Source organism: Magallana gigas, chromosome 2 (genome assembly GCF_963853765.1).
Source record: "Magallana gigas chromosome 2, xbMagGiga1.1, whole genome shotgun sequence".
NCBI lineage: Eukaryota > Metazoa > Mollusca > Bivalvia > Ostreida > Ostreidae > Magallana > Magallana gigas.
Genome location: NC_088854.1, coordinates 48065201 through 48087314, shown reverse-complemented (window position 1 = coordinate 48087314; position 22114 = coordinate 48065201). Strand labels below are relative to the sequence as shown.

At 36.1% G+C, this 22114-nt stretch overlaps 1 long non-coding RNA gene across 4 annotated transcripts; it reads right to left on the bottom strand.

Annotated features, from left to right (window-relative positions):
* Positions 1-5767: 5767 nt before the first annotated feature.
* LOC105329850 (uncharacterized) lies at positions 5768-9354 on the bottom strand. 4 transcript variants are annotated; one of them, XR_010711257.1, is made up of 5 exons: positions 7805-9354; positions 7214-7277; positions 7074-7119; positions 6195-6982; positions 5768-5942 (listed from the first exon to the last, which is right to left on the bottom strand). It is a non-coding gene; the product is annotated as an uncharacterized lncRNA (long non-coding RNA). The 4 variants fall into 4 exon arrangements; XR_010711254.1 differs by having other exon boundaries at positions 5768-6473; positions 6737-6982; XR_010711255.1 differs by having other exon boundaries at positions 5768-6982; positions 7805-7909; positions 8127-9354.
* Between the last annotated feature and the right edge of the window lie 12760 nt (positions 9355-22114).

The window sequence follows — 22114 nt, the reverse complement described above, 5'->3', positions numbered from 1 at the left end:
TTTATTGTTTACATTAGGTAATTAAACCTTCAACTTTGCACACTTTCAATCCGTAGTTTCTGCGTCTGTAACTTCAGGCTCGGCAATAGCACATCTGACATGATGTAAAGTCTACAAGTTTGTCGAATTTTGACATGACCTTATATGGCAACTGCCTTGCTGCGGGGAAAAGGCATGCCGTAACCGCCGGACCGGAATGAACGAAAAATAAACATAATATTCAGCTAAACTGTTGCAATAAGCTTTTAATGAACGACACCTTTTCTATCGAAAACACCGGTATTATTTTTAGAAAAAAAAATTGAGGTATGATTGAAACTGGACCAAACAGGAAGAGGTTCATGTAGAAAAAAAATCGTTGCCGATGTGACGAATGCGCTAATTTCCGTAATATAATTCTTATGAAATGCCTAATATCTTATATCTCTAAAAAAATTGACATGTAATTTAAACTGGAATATAAGTAAATGCGTACTCTTTTCTAGAAATGAGACGGATCAAGAAATTTCCTAAGGGGGTAAATATATTTTGAGCAGCATGGGGTTCGAAGACCGCCGTGAGGTCCCATGTAACTCCATTGCTTCTGAATTCTAAGAATTTTGAGAGTGAAATTTTAACCGGGTTTCCGATTATTGAAATAGTAAAAACTGCAGACGGGCGAGTGGCTGTCAAAAAGGTACCCTTATTGTACCGATAACTCCTCGAACAGTTTTTAAGATAGGAAGTTGTTCTTTTGCAGATCATTTATACGTATATATCAGAAGTATGCAAATTGCTAGGATTTTGATTTCTGATAATTTATAAAAATATCCGCTGTTGAATTTCGTCATTTTGGGGCAAAAACATTGCATATAGAGTACCACATTTTTACTCTTGTTATTTTTCTGAATTAGTTAGAATAAACGACCTGCAATGATTTGGTAAAATTCGCGGAAAAATTTATGTTACTTTACGTGTATTTATACTTTTTGTTGTTGTGTAAGTGAAAGATAAATAATAACACAATCTTCAATAATAATAAAAAAAACTATCGCATATTTTTTGTGCGCCGTAAATTGAAGTTTTACAATGGGAGGCACTGTAGCTCAAAGATCGTCCATCTGTATTTTTAAACAGGGAGCTACAGACCTGCAGCTAGTTCACAAGTGGCTGTAAAGCTGTATTAAACTAGCTCTCCAGAAAATTTTTATCAGCCAACTTCACAAAGTGAGTCTGTATTGAACCGACATTCAGGACGTCATACTCAATCCCGTAATAATTGCTTAAAATAATTTTTTAAAAATGTCAATTTTTACCTTCATGATAGGCTTTTTTCCCTATATATTGCCGACAATGCAAAGAAACAATTCTTAAAATAATTTATACACATTTTAATTTCACGATAACTTTGTAACTCAGCTGACGGACCCCGTGTAATTTTTCGCGTGGGGGGGGGGGGGGAGGGGGTCTTGTTTGTCGCATTTCTCGCAACTTTTTGGTAGCGATAAGGATGCATTTGGAGATATTTTCTTAATTCAGCCGAGGCCTATACTTTAACAATTTGTTCCATGTACTCTAATAACAGTGGCGTCGGAAGCAAATTGAAGGGGGGGGGGGCTAAACTAATCATAAAAAATATTGACAAGAATTCCCATCATCATGAAAATTCTAATCCGTGGGGGAGGGTATACCAATAACTCCAATCTTACTTGTCCAATTTTTTCCCCCCAAATCATGAAATTCCTAATCCGTGGTGGTGGTGGTGGTGGGGGGGGGGGGGGGTTGTGTGCTAGTATACCTACTATGACTCTAATTTTCAATAAACTACATATTGTATTAATAATTCATTCTCTTTAAGGTCTTTTAAGGAACAATTTTGTTTGTTGCAAGGAAAAAGTAGGGTGGGGGGGTTGAATCCTCCCTGTTGCTATGTTCCTAATGGTTAGGTCTAACTTGGCAAAAAAGTGGGGGGGGGGGGGGGGGGGGGGGGGGTAAGCAGTCTGGGTGGACTCCGAAAACGGAGTAAACGGAAGTGATTTCTCAAAAGTAAAAATACTCCGAAAAAGGAGTTCGGCGCATGCGCAGTTAATCAAAATATCACATTTTTACGTGAAACAGGGCACTCAGGAAAATTGATCGTGCAAAGCGGATTATTCATATGCAGGTCTGAAAATACGTTTACATGCTTTATAAGACATGTTTCAAGAGAATGTATTTGGCAAAAATATACGTTCGTTGGGCAAATCAAATTTTATTTGCTGTCAAAGTTGGTCAATTCTGTTTACGATGACGATGTCAATAAAAGTGAATAAATTAATGTTTTTCCATGATTTCACTAATACTGAAAATTATTTATGTGCTAGGGTGTGAAATGAACTATTACTGTGAGTTTGATATCCCGTTTGTAGTCATTACACCTTTCCTTTGATCACGCGATGACTCGCCCAGTCGACACTTCTTAAAACCTTGTATACATCGTAATCAGTCATATTTTTAATAAAAACATCACCTTTATTAAAGGCTTAAATACTTACATGAGTGCAACATTTAAATCTTCATCTCCTTACATGGTAAGTCCCCCCCCCTAGCCCCCCCTCCCGGTTCAGACGCCTATGAATAAAAATGCGTATATGTCTTTATACACGTGTATTCAAACAAAGTCAATAAATGTAATTTTTTTCAGTTCTAAGAGGATATCTGAAGCCGATCGAATTCTTTACTCGCATCTTTTATACATTCTCTTGATTAAATGTACAACAATCTCATAATTTAATTTTCCGAAAAATAATACTCTATATGATGTTGTTATCCAGAGATAATATGATTATAGGCTTACCTAATATTTTTTTTTGATTTATTCCGTCCCTATTCCCATGTTTACCGAAACATTTCCACATTTCTTTTGAGGTATAATTTTAAAATTAACAATATCTGAGTCGTTACCATTTTTTTTACACGCTCCTGAATGATTTTAATCTATTTTTCAATCACGTTTTTTACGAGAAAGGGAGGTAACTCTCCATTATTTACATTAGCTACAAAACGGAAGTTGAGAAAATCGCAATGCATGACGGTGCCAAATACTCCGTTTTCGGAGTTTACGCCGTTTTCGGAGTCCGCCCAGACTGATTCCGGCGATTACGGCATGCCTTTACCTGTAGCTAGCCTTTTTCTATCAGTGACGTCACTGTTTCCATATAAGGTCATGTCAAATTTCGACAAACTTGTAGACTTTACATTTGTCAATTTGTCTCATGTCAGATGTGCTATTGCCGAGCCTGAAGTTACAAATGCAGAAACTACGGATTGAAAGTGTGCAAAGTTGAAGGTTTAATTAACTAATGTAAACAATAAAGTTGCAAAATGTGCATCATGCGAAGGAACTGAGTCAAATCGTACGTGCGTGTTTATGCCCGAGTTTTATAGGTTACACGATCAGAATTACACATATTCATGCTCAGGCTCACACATCAACACGATTGCATATTCGGATTTACAAGTTTACATGTCTGGATTTTTGAACACGATTACCCTCCATAATGCCAATCATTTCTGTACTGTTTACCGACAACATTACAATTACAGCGCCTTTAAACTTATGCACACATATGGCACGGAATCTTGATCCCGATTCAGATACACGTGTGCTAACCTGGTTCCTTGAGCTACCCATTACGCACAGGAACCAGGCTAGCTCATGCGCAGGCTGAATTTTCCCCATAGCATCCGGTTTAACCTCGCTTATATATTTTCTGCGTGGACCTCAGGGTCCACGCAATAAATGTGCATGCGCTAGTGTTGTTTTGATGTTGTCCCTGAATTAGTACTAATGAACTTTATCATCAATAGGGATTTAGATTTTACACAAAACCAATACAATGAATAGTGCATTTGATTGTGAATAAGTGAAAATGCACCCTCTACCTAAATAATTAGAAAGAAGTAAGTTTTGAAACAAAATTTGATTAAATACGTCTTAAAAATGTCAACAATTAATGCATATGTCAATGTCATATTTGCTCCATATATTCATTTCACCACGAATCAGACACAAATTAACCATGCATAGAACAGTTTTCATGACTTTTTTTCTCTAATTATTAATATGTTAGGTGCCCATTTCTTGTGATATACTTAAAATGTTTACAGTAAAATAAAAGTTTAAAAATAATTGATATAAACATTTTCCTCAGATTATGAAATTCGAGTTTTATGGATACTCTCTTTTTAATCCAAAGTTCCTGTAGGTGCTGGCACGATAAAGATCGAACCCCTCATAATAAACACCGATATTCCTTTAAACAGAGGCACTAGTCTAAATTTCTGACTGTAGATTCGAGGATTTATTTAAGGAATCATTTTTTGAGTATTATGAGGTGGTTATTTCGGTCGGGGCGTGGTCAAAACCAATGAAGCCCGAAGGGCTTTATGATAGATTTGACCACGCTCCGACCAAAATTATCACCACATTATATTCAAAGAATGATTCCTTATTACTTATACTTATATTATTTCCAATGTCTATACTTTAAAACAACATTTTTAAAACCACTATTTTTTTCATGAAGCACATGCTATGTATAACTACGCGGCGCAGCCAAGACCGTGTCTCGGTTATGCTGTAAGACACGCCCATTTGTGTCACTCACTCGTATTTTATGAAGTTATCGGGTTTTAGGGTTCAAAATTGATTCGTAATGTTATAACAGACAATGACAGCTGGAAATGTAAATATATGAAAATAAATCTGAATAGCAATATTAACTGAATAGATTTATTTTTCCGAACCTATGTATTTTCGCATTAAAACCAGAAAATTTTGTTATTTTTAATCTCTACTTCATATAGCTGTCCGATGCTTTGTAATTATTGCCCGATCCATGGTGAAATAGTTCAACAATTCATTCATTTGCTTTATTTTCTACGCTTTTATTATTGTTAAGTCGGAACATGTAGATGAGATTTTATGACAAAATGTTGTCTCAAGATAGATCGTAGTCATGAGTCAGATACTTTTGTGAAACGGACCCCAGAATGTCACATGTAGTCGTCAAATAAGGAGGAACTTATTGAGCAGCCACATGTAACTTATTGGAGGACTGTAGGACAGTAAGAGATTTACTGGACTCGGTTTCACAAAAGATGATTTAACTTACTATACATAGTTTTCCAGCTTTAGATATATATTGTATATGACTTTATCAGCTTGTATCTATGCATTGTCTTACTATGTGAATTATTGTATTATTGTATTTCAATGTTATAATTCAGACCAGATATATGAGAAGCCGTTTGGCCATTTTTGTGGAATAGGCACTCATATTCTGTAGAATAGTAAAATATTCACGAAATCGGGACCGACGCTTTTTCTTGGGACGGAGAAGGGGTGGATATTTTCTGAAGGTCGTAAGAAAAGTGCTTGTTGACTGGAATATGTGCATCAAAATTCTGATAGAAGTCAGTTAGCGCTAAACAGCTCTCAATCGTGACGAAACGTTGCATTCTCAAACCATTTATTTTACTTGATTGGATCCAAAAAACACCTTGCTTAATATACTATATGCCCATCTACTAATTTTGTAAATATATATATCAATATTTGTCAGCCGCCAGAAAGTGTTTGGCAGTAACCACATAGTTGTTGTTACCTGACACATACCAACTTCCGCATTTTCTTATTTCAAATAAAACAAAATGACATGTATGCTGATGTTGGCATGTAGGACATGCATCAATTTATAAATGAAAGCATCTTAATTCATGCATAATTAACAACGAACAAGTTAAATATAATATTAGATGTATTTACAGTATTTTAGACCCAAAAGCAAACAAGGTGGAAATGTTAGATTGCAAGCAGAGTAAATTTTGCGATTAGTCCTTCAATAATTCCATCTTCGAATTCGTACACTTTTCTTCTTTTTTGGGATATCACATTTCTTCTACCTTCATTTTTGAGAACGCTTAGATAAAAAATAAAGAACTCAATTTGTGATTAGTTAATAACTGGTACATACTGTATTTGAGATTGTTATGTAGTACCCATTTTATACATGTATATACTTTGTATAGACGTTGATTTGTACTGGGGCCTTAAAAGAGCAAACCTATGCAAAAAGTGTACTCCCACACTAATGATGGTAAAGAAATACAGTTAAAACATGGCTGAACATTCATTGAAAAATAGTTGACAAGTGATAGAAGTATTTGCATACGGCTTTATCGGTGTTCTTGTTGTCTTTGGTTGGCTGTACAATTTCTGAAGCCACAGGCACTGTCGGTATGGTTTTGGGTACTTTTATCAGTATCTGTTGAAAATTAATCAGGGGCAATATAACATGCGAAAACCCAGTACCGTGCAGATAAATGCACGTACACAACTTGCTCGCGTGTACTCGACGGTGACACTCCGTGCCTTTTGAATGCCGTCATCCTGTCTCTTCCTTTTTTTTACTGGAGCTATGACCTATTACATTTGGTGAAGAGGGTATCATCTGAATAATGAAAATCTTGTATAATTTCTCTATACAACTAGCATATATGAAATTATCAGAGAAAAATCGTAGAAAGATTTGGTATTGACTATCAATAAAATATAAAGCAATAATTAATTATGTTTGTATCAATAGCAACCAACTTTAATTCGCGTGCGAGATATATTTTACCGAGGTTTGGAAAAAATCGAGTCTTGTCGTCGCAAATATTTCTCGCCGCGAATGAATACTCAAATGATTCTGGTAATTTCTTTTCCACATACCCTTTATCTTGGTTACAAACCAGAATTCCTCGGGATGTTGCAAAATAAAGTGGTCGAGAATAAAAGGTGGTTTACAGCATTAGAAATCTATACATATATCTGATAGATCTTTGTCTTCAGGTCTGGATGTTTGATAAAGTTTTTTTTTGTTGAATGCCTGGTGTGCTTTTTGGTCTTTTTGATTGGAAGTAATCTTGAGCTTACATATACACGATCTTTCGACTTCTTCCCTGTGATGCTCTTAATCTGTGAGAACATCTTTTTTTATTTTAATTTATTAAACGAAAACAACATGTTTGTAAAATGGTTTTTAAAAAGGAGCATTTTTGTAACTTACGGAGTATCTATTGTTTTAACATCACCGAAATTTAATCTTCTTAATGCTGAAAGAAGTGAAATAAAATATTAAAAGTAAAAGCAACCTTCGGAAAATTTGTGAAATTCAGAGTTGTAACAAAATGATAATAAAATACAAACCCAACTTTAAAGGAGAGCATGTCTTCTGATCTGATTTGATTTTGGGAGTCTGTTTAGGCTGCATCTAAAAACAAACACAATTTATTCTGAATTGACTAAGAAAATGCAATAATTGATTAGTTATTGAGCTTGGCGACCGTAAAAGATTCTTAATGTTACAGCGTAAAGCTAAGCACCAAGGACACTGGAACCCAAAATTTTATTAGTTTAAAAGCAAAAAAAAAATACTATCCATAAAAATGAATTTTACTCCCGAAACTTTTTTGAATGTAGGCCAAATGAGGTACATTTTTACAACATTGTACAAATAATGTATCTGTCAGCACTATGGTTAAGGGTTTTTTTGGACCAGGAGGGGTGATCTATTAAAAAGTAAAAATCGATGAAAAGTTTTTACATATTATATCTATCGTCACTCAGTTGGTATAAATATGACGAAAAAATAATGCCAGAACTGTTAAAGTCATAACCTTGTCCCCAGTCCCCAATGCACCCTCCCCACGAGGGGATAGCGCCTACCTTTTTATTGATCGGCAACACTCTTTGAGGTTTTAATCGTCTAATCTTTGAAATAAGATAAAATATTCAAACCTGCATTTTGTGTTTGAAAGAAGATAAATCTGTTGTATGTGATCGAATTCAAGAGTGTGCATCGTTTCACTTGGTTTTATTCATATGATGTATCATGAAGATTCTCTGAAAGAGACTACAAATACTAGTACAATTTTACAAATCACTCACATACACATTTATATGTACGCAACAAATATTAACAAACAATACCGCTTTTTAAGTATTTAGATAAAAAATAAAGGTTCACAGCTGTAATTGGTGTTCAATAAACTTGCTTACGTACTATAGATTAATAATCTACACAAACAATATACATCAGTAAATAATTATAATTTCTTACCAAAATTTGATCTCTGTAGACACTAGTAAACAGCAGTTACGTCTCCTTATACAAATAAACAATAACGTTACCGACGTCATAGTCATTTTAACACGTGCAACGTTGTGCCAAAAATGTAACGCGCCAATTATTAAACGTATAAACATATAAATAAGAATAAACAATTCTTACACCCCCCACCATGGAGTTACCAATTCCATAAAAGTATACTTAGTCTACGATCAACAATTAAAAAAAATAAAGAGTAAAAAGTCAACTACAGTTGTAAATATCAAACAATTATGTTAACCTGAACATTCTAGTAAACACAGCTTAGTTATTGGTCACACTAGCTCTGCGTTTTGTGTTTTCATTAGGCAACTTCGAGTGAGGCAATCTCTACACACATTTACTTCCATAACTCGACCTAGCGGCTACTGTCCTCTAGGAACGTTTTCTTGAGCTATCAAAACTATGTCACCTATTTGAATATTAGACATCGGCCTTTGCCACCTTTGTCTGACTTGCTGGGGGCAAATACTCCATCCTTCAACACATTAGCTATAAATTGGACCTGTTTCTACCATAACCTAGCATAAACGTCTTCTATGCGCAACTCGTGGTCACCACTTACAAGGTTAGTGCTATTATCACTGTAGACCTTTTCTGGCACTCCTCGTCGACTGGTAAAACGTTGGAAGGCAGCAATAAATGAATCGGTTGTTAGACTATGAGCAACCTCTAAATGCACTGCTCTACTTGTTAGGCATGAAAATAGGCAACCATATTTCTTTACATGTGAACGGTGTTATTTCACCAGAAGCGGACCAAAATAGTCTATGCCGAAAAACGTAAATGGAGGTTTATCTGCTGTTGTCTGTTCTTTCAGTAGAGGTGCCATTTGTTGTTTACAAAACTCTCCATGTCGACGTTTACAAGGTACACAGTGCCAACGGACTCTTTTAACATCACTAAGTCCTCTCATTATCCAAAACTTTTTGTGCGTTTCAGAAAGCACTTGTTGTTTTCCCATATGTCCTTGAATCTCGTGGTAGAACCGAATAATAAGGTTTGTAACATGGTGTTTGCTCGGCAGTATGATGGGAGATGCATTCAATTCATTGAAATGAAGACGTCCTTTCGAATAATACCATCATCTAGTGTAGGGTTTAAGGTTGCAATACGACTATAAATTTTGATAGATCTCCCCTTCCTCATATTTTCAAGCTCTTCTGTAAAGGAACAACACTGCACACTTCTGTAGCTTCTCTCATCTCTTTGAGAGACAGTTCTCCTTCGGCACATGAGATGGGATGTTTCAAATACTGTTGTCTTCAATAGGCCTTGAACTTAATCATCCATGCGACTGCTCGTCTAAGTTTGGTCCAATCCGAGTAATATTCAATAAGTCTTTCAATATAACCAACAGTTGTTGTATATACTGCGATTTCTTTCTTGACCTCGGCGTCATTTTCAGCAATATCTAGGACTTTGTTTGACGCTTCAAGGCCACTGGGTTGGGTCTTGAAACAAGAAATTAGGTCCCTTCAACCAAAACTGCAATTTTTCAGTATCGCATGCAGTGATGCCTCTTGAAGCTACATCAGCCGGGTTTGATGTAGAACCGACATCATGCCACTAATCAGGAGTTGTCCTCCAATGAATCTCACTGAGACGATTTCCAACAAAGGTCTTGAAACGACGTGATTCGTTCCTTATATACCCCAAGACAATTGTAGAATCTGTCCTGAAGTAAGCCTGTGTAAATTGAATTTCTAGTTCCTCTGCTATCATTCGATACAGGCGACAAGCAACTACAGCTCCTGATAGTTCCAAGCGTGGAATACTCTGTTGTTCAATAAGTCATCAACATAGAATTTTTTTCTAACTGTTGATTTACTTCTCTCTCAAACTTATCTGAGTTATCTGTAGCTCTGCATCTCAAAGCAAATACAGTACAGGTTGGGGAAGATGTGGCTCCAAAGAGATGTACTTTCATCTGCTACCATTTAGGATCTTGATTTAAGTTACCATTAGGCCACCAAAGAAACCTTAAGGCATTCAGTCCAGTCCATTACTTGTCGGAACATTGCTTCTATGTCTGCTGCAATGCCGATTTTGTCCTTCCTAAATCGTAGAAGTACACCGACCAAACTGTTCATCAAATCTAATCCCTGTAACAGTTCGCTGTTAAGAGATCTGCCTTGATATGTGGCTGCGCAGTCAAATACGTCACGTAATTTGCCAGGTTTGTGCTCGTTAATCACAGGATGGTGAGATAGATAACACACACAATTTGTATTCATCTCACTGTTGGTGACTTCTGTGGCGTATCCCTTCTCGATAGGGTCATTAACTGTACTAATACATTTCGTGTAGATTTGGATTGCGTATCAGCTTTTTACGTAGATTTTGTAATCTTGAATGTGCAAGAGGAAGATTGTTTGGTATACTTGCATTCTTATCTCTCCAAGGTAGCCCGAGCTTATAGTGACCATCCTCATGAAATAACTGTAGATTCCATAATGGCGAGAGCTCGTTTATCTTCAATATACATACTGGTTTTGTTGCTCGATATTTTATCATCAAAATCAGTGTTCCAGAGTCTCTCAAGGTGTTTTTGAAGGAGTACTTCCTCTGCGTTCTCGAATTTTATGTTGGTCAAGTTTCTCCGTGTGTCTATGTGCGCTGGTCCACGAACTATCAATCCCAAGTGATTACGGATTGCGTATGGTTGGTTTACATCGCCACCACGCACTTGGAGCGGAATGTAAGCGATAGGATTGTCTGTACCAATCAATATCATCACATCATCTGTCTCAATCTGTGGGATGTTGAGATCTGACAAGTAGGGGAAAGGACTCAAATCGGCTTTCCTCGCGGTTAAGCGTGCAGATACTGAAGTTTTTTGATGGACCAAACTCTTTGCAGTGGTATCACATGATCACCACCCATAGGTTTTACGTCTAAGTTGACTTCCTTGCTAACATTTGTACTGTGTCTGGACGTTATTGTTGACATTTCGTATGACACATGCTTGCTCGGAATATCCAGGGCACTAAGAAAGCTTTCATCACACAAGGTCTTGTCTGCTCCATCGTCGAGTAATGAATAAGTTTGTAAAGACCTACCCTCTTTTCCCTCAACGGTAATAGGAAAAATACCAAAATAGTTCTTGATTTCGTTTATATATATATATATATATATATATATATATATATATATATATATATATATATATATATATATATATACATACACACACACACACACACACACACGGTTAATGTTCCAAATTACAATTCAAGTGGATATTATTTTGATAAGGGTATTGAAGTTACACGACCATTACTAGTTCTTATTGTTGCTGAACGAGACAAGGGATCTCTGCCTTCTGCAAGTTCTGTAATTTTAAAATATTAGTCTCCAATTCACTCTTGGGCTGGTGTCATAAATTTGGACGACATCTCCAACTTTTAAAGTCTGGACGTTGTTCCCACAATTAGATGGTATTCCCGTAGACTTGTAAGATATTCGTGTTTCCATCGTTGGTGTAAATTGGCAAGGAAATTCTGTTTTCGAATGAAGGACTCTGTCAACCGGTTCATGATCTTTCCCCGGGCCACAAAAGTATTTTGGAAATGCTCGGCGTCCATTGAGTAGAACAGATGGTGTCAATGGTTGAGGGTCATTGATATCCGAAGAGATATATGTAAGAGGACGGTCATTAATTGTGGCTTCTGTTTCACTGAGTATAGTACGAAGGGTTGGCTCACTCACTAATGCTTTTCCAAGGATTTTCCTCAGAGTTGTTTATTGTTATCCTGATTAGGCGTTCCCAAAAACCTCCATGCCATGGTGCACCTTTTGGTATAAACTTCCAGTTAATATTCAAACCGGATTCCTCCATGATTGTACGCTGGGCAGGTAAAATGTTGTTCCGTTGTCTGAGTATATGGTGTGTGGCATTCCTTTGTTGATGATAAACCTCCTGAATGCTAACACAAATGTTTCAGTTGACAGATCTGGAACAAGTTCTAAATAAACTGCTCTGATTGTTGCATATATGAACAGACATATGTACATCTTTTTTGTCTGTCTATTTACTTTGACATTATGGGGTCCTGCATAATCTACTCCAGCAGATGAAAAAGGTATGCAGACTGATACACGGTCCTTAGGAAGTGGTGGTAGATCTGGTAATTGAAATGGTTGTCCAACTTTCTTCTTGCATGGAATGCATTTCCTTAGTACATGGTTAACACTCTGTCTAATGGCAGGTATCCAAAATGACTGACGAATTTCTGTGATGGTTTGTGAGCATCCTGAGTGTAAACTTCTTTTGTGGATATCCATTATTACCAAGTTGGTAAATCTGTGTTTCTTGGGTAGCAAGACAGGATATTTTGCTGAGTCCTGTAAAGAATTGTCAATTCTACCTTTACAACGTATTAGTCTTTTTTCGTCTCGATAAAGTTTTAGCTGTTTCTGTAGAGATCTCTGTTGTTAACCTCCGTTCATGGCAGTCATCTCTCTTTAAAATTCGTTTGTTATACATCTTTGATCCAGAGCATTGTTGCTTCGTTTATTTCATCTAGTTGAGGTTGTTTAACATAACTTTTCCTTTCTTGACGGTTGTTTTCAATGAATGATTTGCAGACTTTTAAGAATCTCAGAACATAAAATGTGACTCTGATTAGTTTTTGTAGATTGCTGAACTTTGATTTGTTTATGATGTTGCTGACTCCATGAATGATGATATTCTCTGGTTCAACTTTCTGATTTTCATTGTCTGTGCAAGTTGTCAAAGTAGACGTCCTTGAGATTTCCCACTAGGGGTATTTGGATGGTTCTGTTAACCATGTAGGACCATTCATCCAAAAGGTGTTATCTTTAAATTGTTTGTAGGAAATTCCCCTTGTCTCAAGATCTGCGGAATTGAAGTCAGTTGGAATGTATTTCCATGTATGTTCTTCCGTCGATTATTCAATCAATGCTTTTCTATTGGTAATGAATTGATTCATTGACTTTTTGGAATGAAGCCAATGAAGGACAATTTGACTGTCACATTATAAGGTTGTTGATTTCACGTTCAATATGCCATTCAGGTACTTGACTAATTTGGCTCCAACTACTTCTCCCATTAACTCAAGACGAGGCAAGGTTGTAGGTTTGATAGGTGCGACTCGGTTTTTTGCCATAATTAGTCGTGAGGTATTTTTTGTCTCAAGATATGCACAGGCTCGGTAAGCACTCTTGCTGGCATCTGTGAATATGTGTAAATTAGGAACCATATGATCTACAGCTGAATCTGCACATATATATCTTGGTATTGTAGTAGATAACAATTCTCAAGTTCCTCAGCGAGCTCAAAACATTTCTCCTGGTAACTTCCTGGAAGTCTTTCTTCGCAGGTAACATTATCTTGCCAAATATCCTGCATTAGTAGTTTGGCTTTGATAGTGATGGGACTCAACATTCCTAGTGGGTCGAAGATCTTGGATGATTGGCTGAGTACTTCTCTCTTTGTTGTAAATTTCCTATTGAAGTCCAAGTCTAGTGTTGGAAAGGAAATCTGGTCTGTTTTTGGATCCAATATCAATCCTAAAATCTTTACACTGTCATTAGTGTCATCACTGTCCAGTACCTCTTCCTCATCTTCCTAACACAATCTCTTGTTATTCAACTTCCAGCTTTTCAAATTGAATCCAGCCTCTGCTAGAAGAACTCTTGATTTTTCATAAAATTCAAAAAGTGAATTTTCATTCTCAAAACTGGTTAAAACATTGTCTACATACAATGATTTGGACAGTGCTCTTTGAGTTTCACGTGGATTTCTTTCAAAATGTGTCTCCAATGTTTTGTTGAGAATAAATGGTGAATAAGTTACTCCAAATGATACTACCTTGAATCTAAACGTAGAAATCCCAGCATCTGGATTTGTATAATCTGCCAACTAAAAAAATCTGGTCATGTCCCGGTCTTTTTTGATGAAGTTTGATCTGTAGGAAGGCCTTTTCAATGTCGGTTTACACAGCATATTGTTTAGCCCGAAATCTTGTCAAAATCATTGGAATTTCATTGAGTTGTGGAGAATGAGATTCAAGGCAGTCGTTTAGGCTAAGGCTTCCATATAGTTTACAACTGCAGTCATAGACTATTCGAATTGGTGTTGTACTTGAATCCTTTTTAATTGGATGGTGAGGAATGTAATGTACTTGCCCTATATTGTTAACCCTATATTGTTAATCTTAAACTCTAAGACTCAAAGTATTAAACATCCTGGACAGTTTCTTGACATTGAACACAATGACAGTCTTGTAAATGTCCTAACCTTGTCCCCAGCCCCAGTCGTGCCACCCCACGAGGGGATACCGCCAACCTCTTAGTTGATCGGCAGCACTCTTTGAGGTCTAAATCGTCTATGCTCTGAAATAAGATAAAATATTGACGCCTGCATTTTGTGTTTAAAAGTTGATCGTTAATGTATTAAGCAAAATGATAACTAGAAAGACTAGTATTCTATATTTCTTTTACATTAATTAAAAAATTGTTCATTCTCCAGTGATCTGAAAGAAAAATGTCCTCTTTAAATTCAACTTAAACGAGAATTGATTATATTGATTATATTGTTAATAATGTTATATTAATAAATGGCATCTTACGCTTTATGCAAAATTTTTGTTAACGAATATCAGTATGTCATTGAGGAAAATATCAAAAAGTTGCAACATAGAACTATTAGTTTTGTACTTTTTTTAAAATGACAAATTATAGTCATATGTAAATTGGGTTCTTTTTAAAGAACATTTTGCTAAAATATTCCGTAAAGCGCTCTTGAACATGCCAGAAGAGCAATTGTAGTTCATATCGCCGCTAGCTTATATATAACATCTTTGCCTAATCTTTTGCAAGAAACAGTTGGCAAAAAAGATTATTTTTTAAAAAAGAATATTGTACGATATATTACCATTTTATCCGATGTTGATGTCATCTTCTTCGACTTCGAAATCTAAAACTTTCCTCAAAGTTTTGCTGTAGCCTAAAGCGAACTTCTTGCGGGAATGGAATGTATCCGTATCCACAACAAACGTGAAAGTCATTGTGAAGTGACAATAATTTTCAGCAGCCAATAAAAATGTTGTTCATTCTACGACATCTCAAACTATTGTGCAAACAAGTATATATTGAAACGAAACATTTTTTTTTTTTAAATTTACTTTTTAATTTGTTTAAGGTTATGTTAGTTATTCTTCCTACCCCGCCTATTTTTCGGCAAACGTGTATCAAACATATGTGGTCTGCAGGAACACAAGATATTCTCTTTGGTGGCTCATGTGGGTATGGAGGTAACGAGTAGTTTAGAAAACAAAACGATATATGGAGGTATGCGATATTTTTTCTATTTATTTATCTCCAATGGTCGCTATTATCGTGTTTTCTAAACCGACTTAAATTTCGTTTTGCAGCTCATTTGAAACCCAATTCACTGTAAATATATAATTTCATTTTAATATAACTACTCGTATTTTGTGCCATAGTCAGTCCGGTGACTTAGCTACATTAAACACGATGAGCACGTGCTTACAATTTTTACCCTCTGAATTACTGGTTTTTTGAAAACTGTTTCCCCATTTCAAATCCTGACAATTTCTTGTGTTTGTGTCAGAACTTTTTTTTCTGAATATCCGAAATTGTTCTTATAGTAATACACTTTTCGGAATGCTGATTGAATCGAAAGTTCAATTAAGATTTAGATTCATATATGAAACTAAGTGTCGCAAAACCTTTTTCGCGCATTGCTACACAATTAAGTATAATTTGTAGTTTCTTTAATATTTAGCTCTTCTCTAGGCAAGTACAAAGTTGCCGAAAAGGCTTTAAAATTATCGAGTCAAGGGTGCTTTCAATATGATGCTTTTCACCCTATAATCATTCCTTTGTTTCTATAGAATATTCTATTTTCTCATGCCTTAATAGTTTTTGATCGCACCCTCTGTAGATTTCATTGTCGGTAACTCTCGGCCAGTCTCGCATACGCTTACTGACTGTGTGCCATCTCATTGAACTTATCATGTTTTTATGAATATTTATCTTGTTCATTAATTCACCTATCAGTTTTGGGAGTATGAAAAGGACGATTTTGTGTTAAGAAAGCATTGGTGAGATTTCCTCCTCGAAAGTATAAAGGAGCCAATCGGGACAGAGCATAAATTGTTCATATGAACGAAAATTTTCAACAGGTTTCCGACGATCTGTAAATTAAGTCTGGTGCTAACTTTTTGCCGTCATATTAGTTTTCATGATCTGTCCTGAGATTCACTTATAATCCTTGTGGGAATTTCGTTTTGTAATAAACGGGCGGATAGATTTTAATTCCCTCCTGTCAGTCTCTACAGAGATATGAATCAAAAAAAGTTTCCGAAAGAAATACAGTAGGGGGAATTATACTCGGTAGATGTAGATATTTTAAAATTATAGCCGATGCAAACGTGCTAATAATTCTAATAGCAACCTACAGCTATAACAATGTGCACAGTGTAGAAAAGTATCTTGACTATTGTACAGGTATTTTACGTCGTGTTTTGAATAGAACACAGGTATCGGTTGTACCATGCTGCGGTGTCCCTCAAGAAGCGGAAGTTGAGGATGTGCAAGGTGCGTAAATCAAAGTTAGCTGTAATGTTGGAGATAAGTCTCGACCCGAGCAAAAAGAGGTAGAGGTCACGTGTACAGAGACCACTGAGTTCAGCACTAAGAGAGATGTCGAAGTTTTCGATAACTGTATCCCACCAAGCTTCTCGGAATGCAGACATCCCTGGACAAACGGTGGAGATATGCTCAAAGACGTTGGTAAAATAGTTGCTGCACATAAGACAAATTTCCGGTGAAATTTCGGAAGTGTCCATAATTTAACAATAAATTTACAGAGTTCTATTTCGAAAACATTGGATGGGATTTTCCATATAGCAGAAGGTGGTCTTCCTGCGTTTATCTTACTGAAAAGGTAAAAATCGGGGTCAGAAAACATCCGATGGCGTCTTGAGTCAATATGAGAGTTCGTTACTGCTTCTTTTACGGATTTTTTCCATAGAAGTTTCGGGGGAAAATAGCCAACTTGAAGATAAACTGTGATGTATTGAAGGAGATTGTACTTAAGCATGAGAGCAATGATGTCGTGAATAAAGCCAAGTTGTTTGCGTCAGGGGGATTGTAGGTAGGAAAACAGTCGATGTAGAAATATCTGTTTGGTAAGGGTTTTTGTGTCTAGATCACATAATCGACCGAAAAAAAGTTTTCTTTTATCAATTTCGGATGATATGGGAAGAAGTCCGAATAGAGATTCACAAATGTCCGATCTCGTTGTTTTTGGAAGGCCCATAGCGTTTTTGCATATGAAGTGTTGGAGCGTGCTGAGTGTTCGGAGATCTCGTAGCCGAAGGTCGCACCATAGTTCGCATCCGTAGAGAATAGATGGAAGGACAACTTTTTTATACAGTCGGGATAAAGTGTCGGGATTAAGATGATCCCGTATTTTGATACCGAAATACGCTTGTCTCCCTTTTCTACATCCGTTTTCGATTTTTTCGGTATGGACCAGTTTAGATTGCAGGAGGATTCCTAAGTGATTGTATGATTCCGATAATTCGACAGATTCATTTCCGAGAACCCATGAGAGATTCGACAGGTTTCGAATTGATGAAGAGGAGAATCTAAGAACGCTTGATTTATCTGCATTGAATTTGAATCTCCAATTTGTGGAGTACTTATATGCGGTGGTAAGGATGTTTTGGATGGCTACAGGCGTCAGGGCGATGCAAGATATATCGTCTACAAGCGTGGGGTTGGAACTAGCGATGTTGTAGATTCCCGTATTTTAACATTGACTTTGAATTTCTTGGAGAAGGTCATTGATGAACACAAGATAGAGAAAAGTTGAGAGTATGCCTCCTTGGCGAACTCCTTGTGAGACAGGGAACCAAACAGAGTTAGTGTAGTTCACCACGACAGAGCAAGATTTACCAGTATGGCAGTCGTCAATTAGAGTCCATAACCGTCCAGAAACTCCAAGACGATGAAGCTTGTACATTAGACCGTGCCTCCAGACAGTATCAAATGCTTTTTGAGTATCGAGGAATGCAACGTATACCGGGCTTCCGCGTTCAATGTTGTGGAAAATGGTTTCTTGAAGGTTAAAAGAGGCAGTGAGACAGCCGAGTTTGGGTTGAAATCCCTGTTGCTGGGCGTTAGGAAAGTCGGTTGAGGATAGAACATGGGTTTTGATCCTGGTAAGTAAAATCTTTTCAAACAGTTTTAAAGGCAAGGGAGTAAAGCTATCGGTCTATAGCTATCTGGGGATTTCTTTGACTTATTACCTCCTTTGTGTATGGGAACAATAATGTCCCTTTTCCAAGAATCTGGGATCTGGCCAGTTTTAATAATAGAGTTAAATAAATGAAGCAAACAGAGTTTTAGTTCTGAGCCACCATAAATGATGTGTTCGTTTTGGATGAAATCTTTTCCTGGAGCTTTTCTACGTTTCAGATCATGAATAAGTGTGGAGATTTCGTCCATGCTGATGTCAATTCCAGGAAAAAAATTGTTAAGCATCGTTTCAGTTTTTAAGGATTTGTACAGGGTTTCAATAGATTGGTAAAACACAGGGTTGAACGAGTCGTTGTCCTTAGGGTTGTAAACGTCTTTAAAATGATGTGCAAATGCGTTAGCAATATCACTAGGATCTGTAAATGTGTCCTCACCGAGTTCTATTTCTGGATAAGAGCGAGAGCTACGAGGCCGCTGGCGCTTGATCAACTTCCAGAAGAGTCGAACGTCGCATTCAGAAGCCTCGTCTATGTCCTTAAAGGCTTTTGTCATAAATTCGTCGTGTGCATATTGGAGTCCATTCCGAAAATCCCTTTTAGCACGCTTGTAGTTTTTATACGATTCATGACATGTAAATATATAATTTCATTTAAATATAACTACTCGTATTTTGTGCCAAAGTCAGTCCGGTGACTTAGCTACATTAAACACGTGCTTACAATTTTCACCCTCTGAATTTCGGGTTTTTTAAAAACTGTTTCCCCATTTCAAATCCTGACAATTTCTTGTGTTTGTGTCAGAACTTTTTTTTTCTGAATATCCGAACTTGTTCTTATAGTAATACACTTTTCGGAATGCTGATTGAATCGAAAGTTCAATTAAGATTTAGATTCATATATGAAACTAAGTGTCGCAAAACCTTTTTCGCGAATTGCTACACAATTAAGTATAATTTGTAGTTTCTTTAATATTTAGCTCTTCTCTAGGCAAGTACAAAGTTGCCGAAAAGGCTTTAAAATTATCGAGTCAAGGGTGCTTTCAATCTGATGCTTTTCACCCTATAATCATTCCTTTGTTTCTATAGAATATTCTATTTTCTCATGCCTTAATAGTGTTTGATTGCACCCTCTGTAGATTTCATTGTCGGTAACCTTCGGCCAGTTTCGCATACGCTTACTGACTGTGTGCCATCTCATTGAACTTATCATGTTTTTATGAATATTTATCCTGTTCATTAATTCACCTATCAGTGATGGGAGTATGAAAAGGACGATTTTGTGTTAAGAAAGCATGTCGCTGTAATGTAAGCTTTAACAGGATTGGTGAGATTTCCTCCTCGAAAGTATGAAGGAGCCAATCGGGACAGAGCATAAATTGTTCATATGAACGAAAATTTTCAACAGGTTTCCGACGATCTGTAAATTAAGTCTGGTGCTAACTTTTTGCCGTCATATTAGTTTTCATGATCTGTCCTGAGATTCACTTATAATCCTTGTGGGAATTTCGTTTTGTAATAAAAGGGCGGGTAGATTTAAATTCCCTCCTGTCAATCTCTACAGAGATATGAATCAAAAAAGTTTCCGAAAGAAATACAGTAGAGGGAATTATACTCGGTAGATGTAGATATTTTAAAATTATAGCCGATGCAAACGTGCTAATAATTCTAATAGCAACCGTAACTTGTTTTAAATTATGTGTATTCCAAATCTTTTAAAATGTGATTTCTTGTTTATTTTTCTGTTCATTTTTTGATTCATAATAGATTTACACATATTTTCACTAGCTGAAATCAACACCATCTGATTTATAAAACGAAAGTTTAGCTAAAATACTCTGTTGTATGAACCTTTTGATTCGACACTACAATGTTTATATGATTAAATGTAGTCCAGTTTTGCCTTTTATTATGAATGACAAAAAGTCCTTACTTGTTCCGTGCACAACTTAAATACATTGATCTTAGATGAGATTTTTAGGAAAATTAGCAAATAAATTTCCAGTAGTTTTATCAGAATAAATATCATTCATATTTAAGTATTGTGGAAAGTTATGAGAGTTGTTCCCCTTTGTCAATTTGGACAAAACTAATTGAAGACCTATCCCCCCCCCCCCCCCCCCCCCATTCATTTATATGTCTTTTTGAATAAAAATGGAACTGAATATGGAACTTGTGTCTTGTACCCAGCACAAATTTATGAATGTTTATATACCTGGTAAATTTTTGTGTACATGTTCTGTTCCTTTTAATATCGCTTGTAATTTTGACCCCCCCCCCCCTTTTTCGTTGTTCTCTTTATACGAGGGTTGATACAATAGTAATGTCAAAGATGCGATAAAATCGAGAAAAATCCGCGTAAAAAGACAAAAACTTGTGCTTTGAGATATCTATCTATTTCAATTCAGATCTAAAAAATTTAATGCATTATGATAAATATTTCTGCATGAAGATAAGATATTTTATAGAGCGTAAAGCAAGAATAGTTGCCGCACGCTATAGCGACGTCATTTCTAGCTCTTTGGCGTTCTGGTAATATAGTACTCTATAAAAATTAGCCAATGTGCTCAATTTTACATTTGTTTCTTCTTAAAGTAATTTATCACAGACACTCTTTTTGTAATCGATGAGTTAGTATATTGGATATTATCTAACGTGCGAACAGTTTGTCGAGGTCTCTTCAAGTAGCCATGAATTAACGTAGATTTATGATATAGCTCATGACGGAAGAACCTAGTTTTAACTTTTCTTCAGAGCGTTTATCTTCTGTCTATTTAATTTATCTATTAACATGACATATGCGTTTATTAGATATTGAAACCACGTTAAGGGTTTGTTCAGTTGCTCTCAATTTTAGGTTGATATAGCAATTCCAGTACATTATCTAGTGATTTCTATCCATCGAAGCAAAAAATGCCTGGTATCACTATTCGCATGTCCAGTCTTTTTATTCCATGGTCTATAGACAAAAGGCTTTTCGTAGATATCCGAAACAGACGATAACTTTCCCTATTTTTTTTAAAACAGTTGGGAAAAGTCTATGATATACATGTATCTGTTTCAAAATATTGTATTGTTTGGGTCTTTTTCAAATTTTGAAAATGTCATTTATACATATATACAAATCTTAAAAGAGACGTAATTAAATTCATGACGCGGCGATGTCACGTATATATCATGCTATAAACATCAATATCTATCTGGTTTTAAAGTGTTCAACGAAATTTAATCCAAATTTTGCTTCAAATTAGAATTTTTATAAGGAAAATTTTGTTGTGTCATTTCATACAAAACAGCGGCAGTGTAAAACGCAGTGCATAGTGTGACGTACATTATGGATCAATCCTTGTAAATGCTCAAAGAGAAAGGGTGTCCAGTTAAAAGGAATGCAAGAAGACACACCACAAAATTGAATACAATATATATTGTTATACTTTCATGTTAAATACTGAAATCTGATTGGTTAAGACGCAGTTCATAATCCTTTCTATTACCCTCAGCGTTAGCAACGCACTTAGCAACGGGTAACATTAAAAATTGTTACATGCGCGAAAAATATGCGCGTACGGTTCGCTATAGAATTCACGTTATTCCTATATAAAAGCAGTAAAATTTTCTTAAAAATTAAGACATTCAGTATAACAAAATAAATAGTGCCTGTTTGGGAGGATAACAGTTGAAATTGACA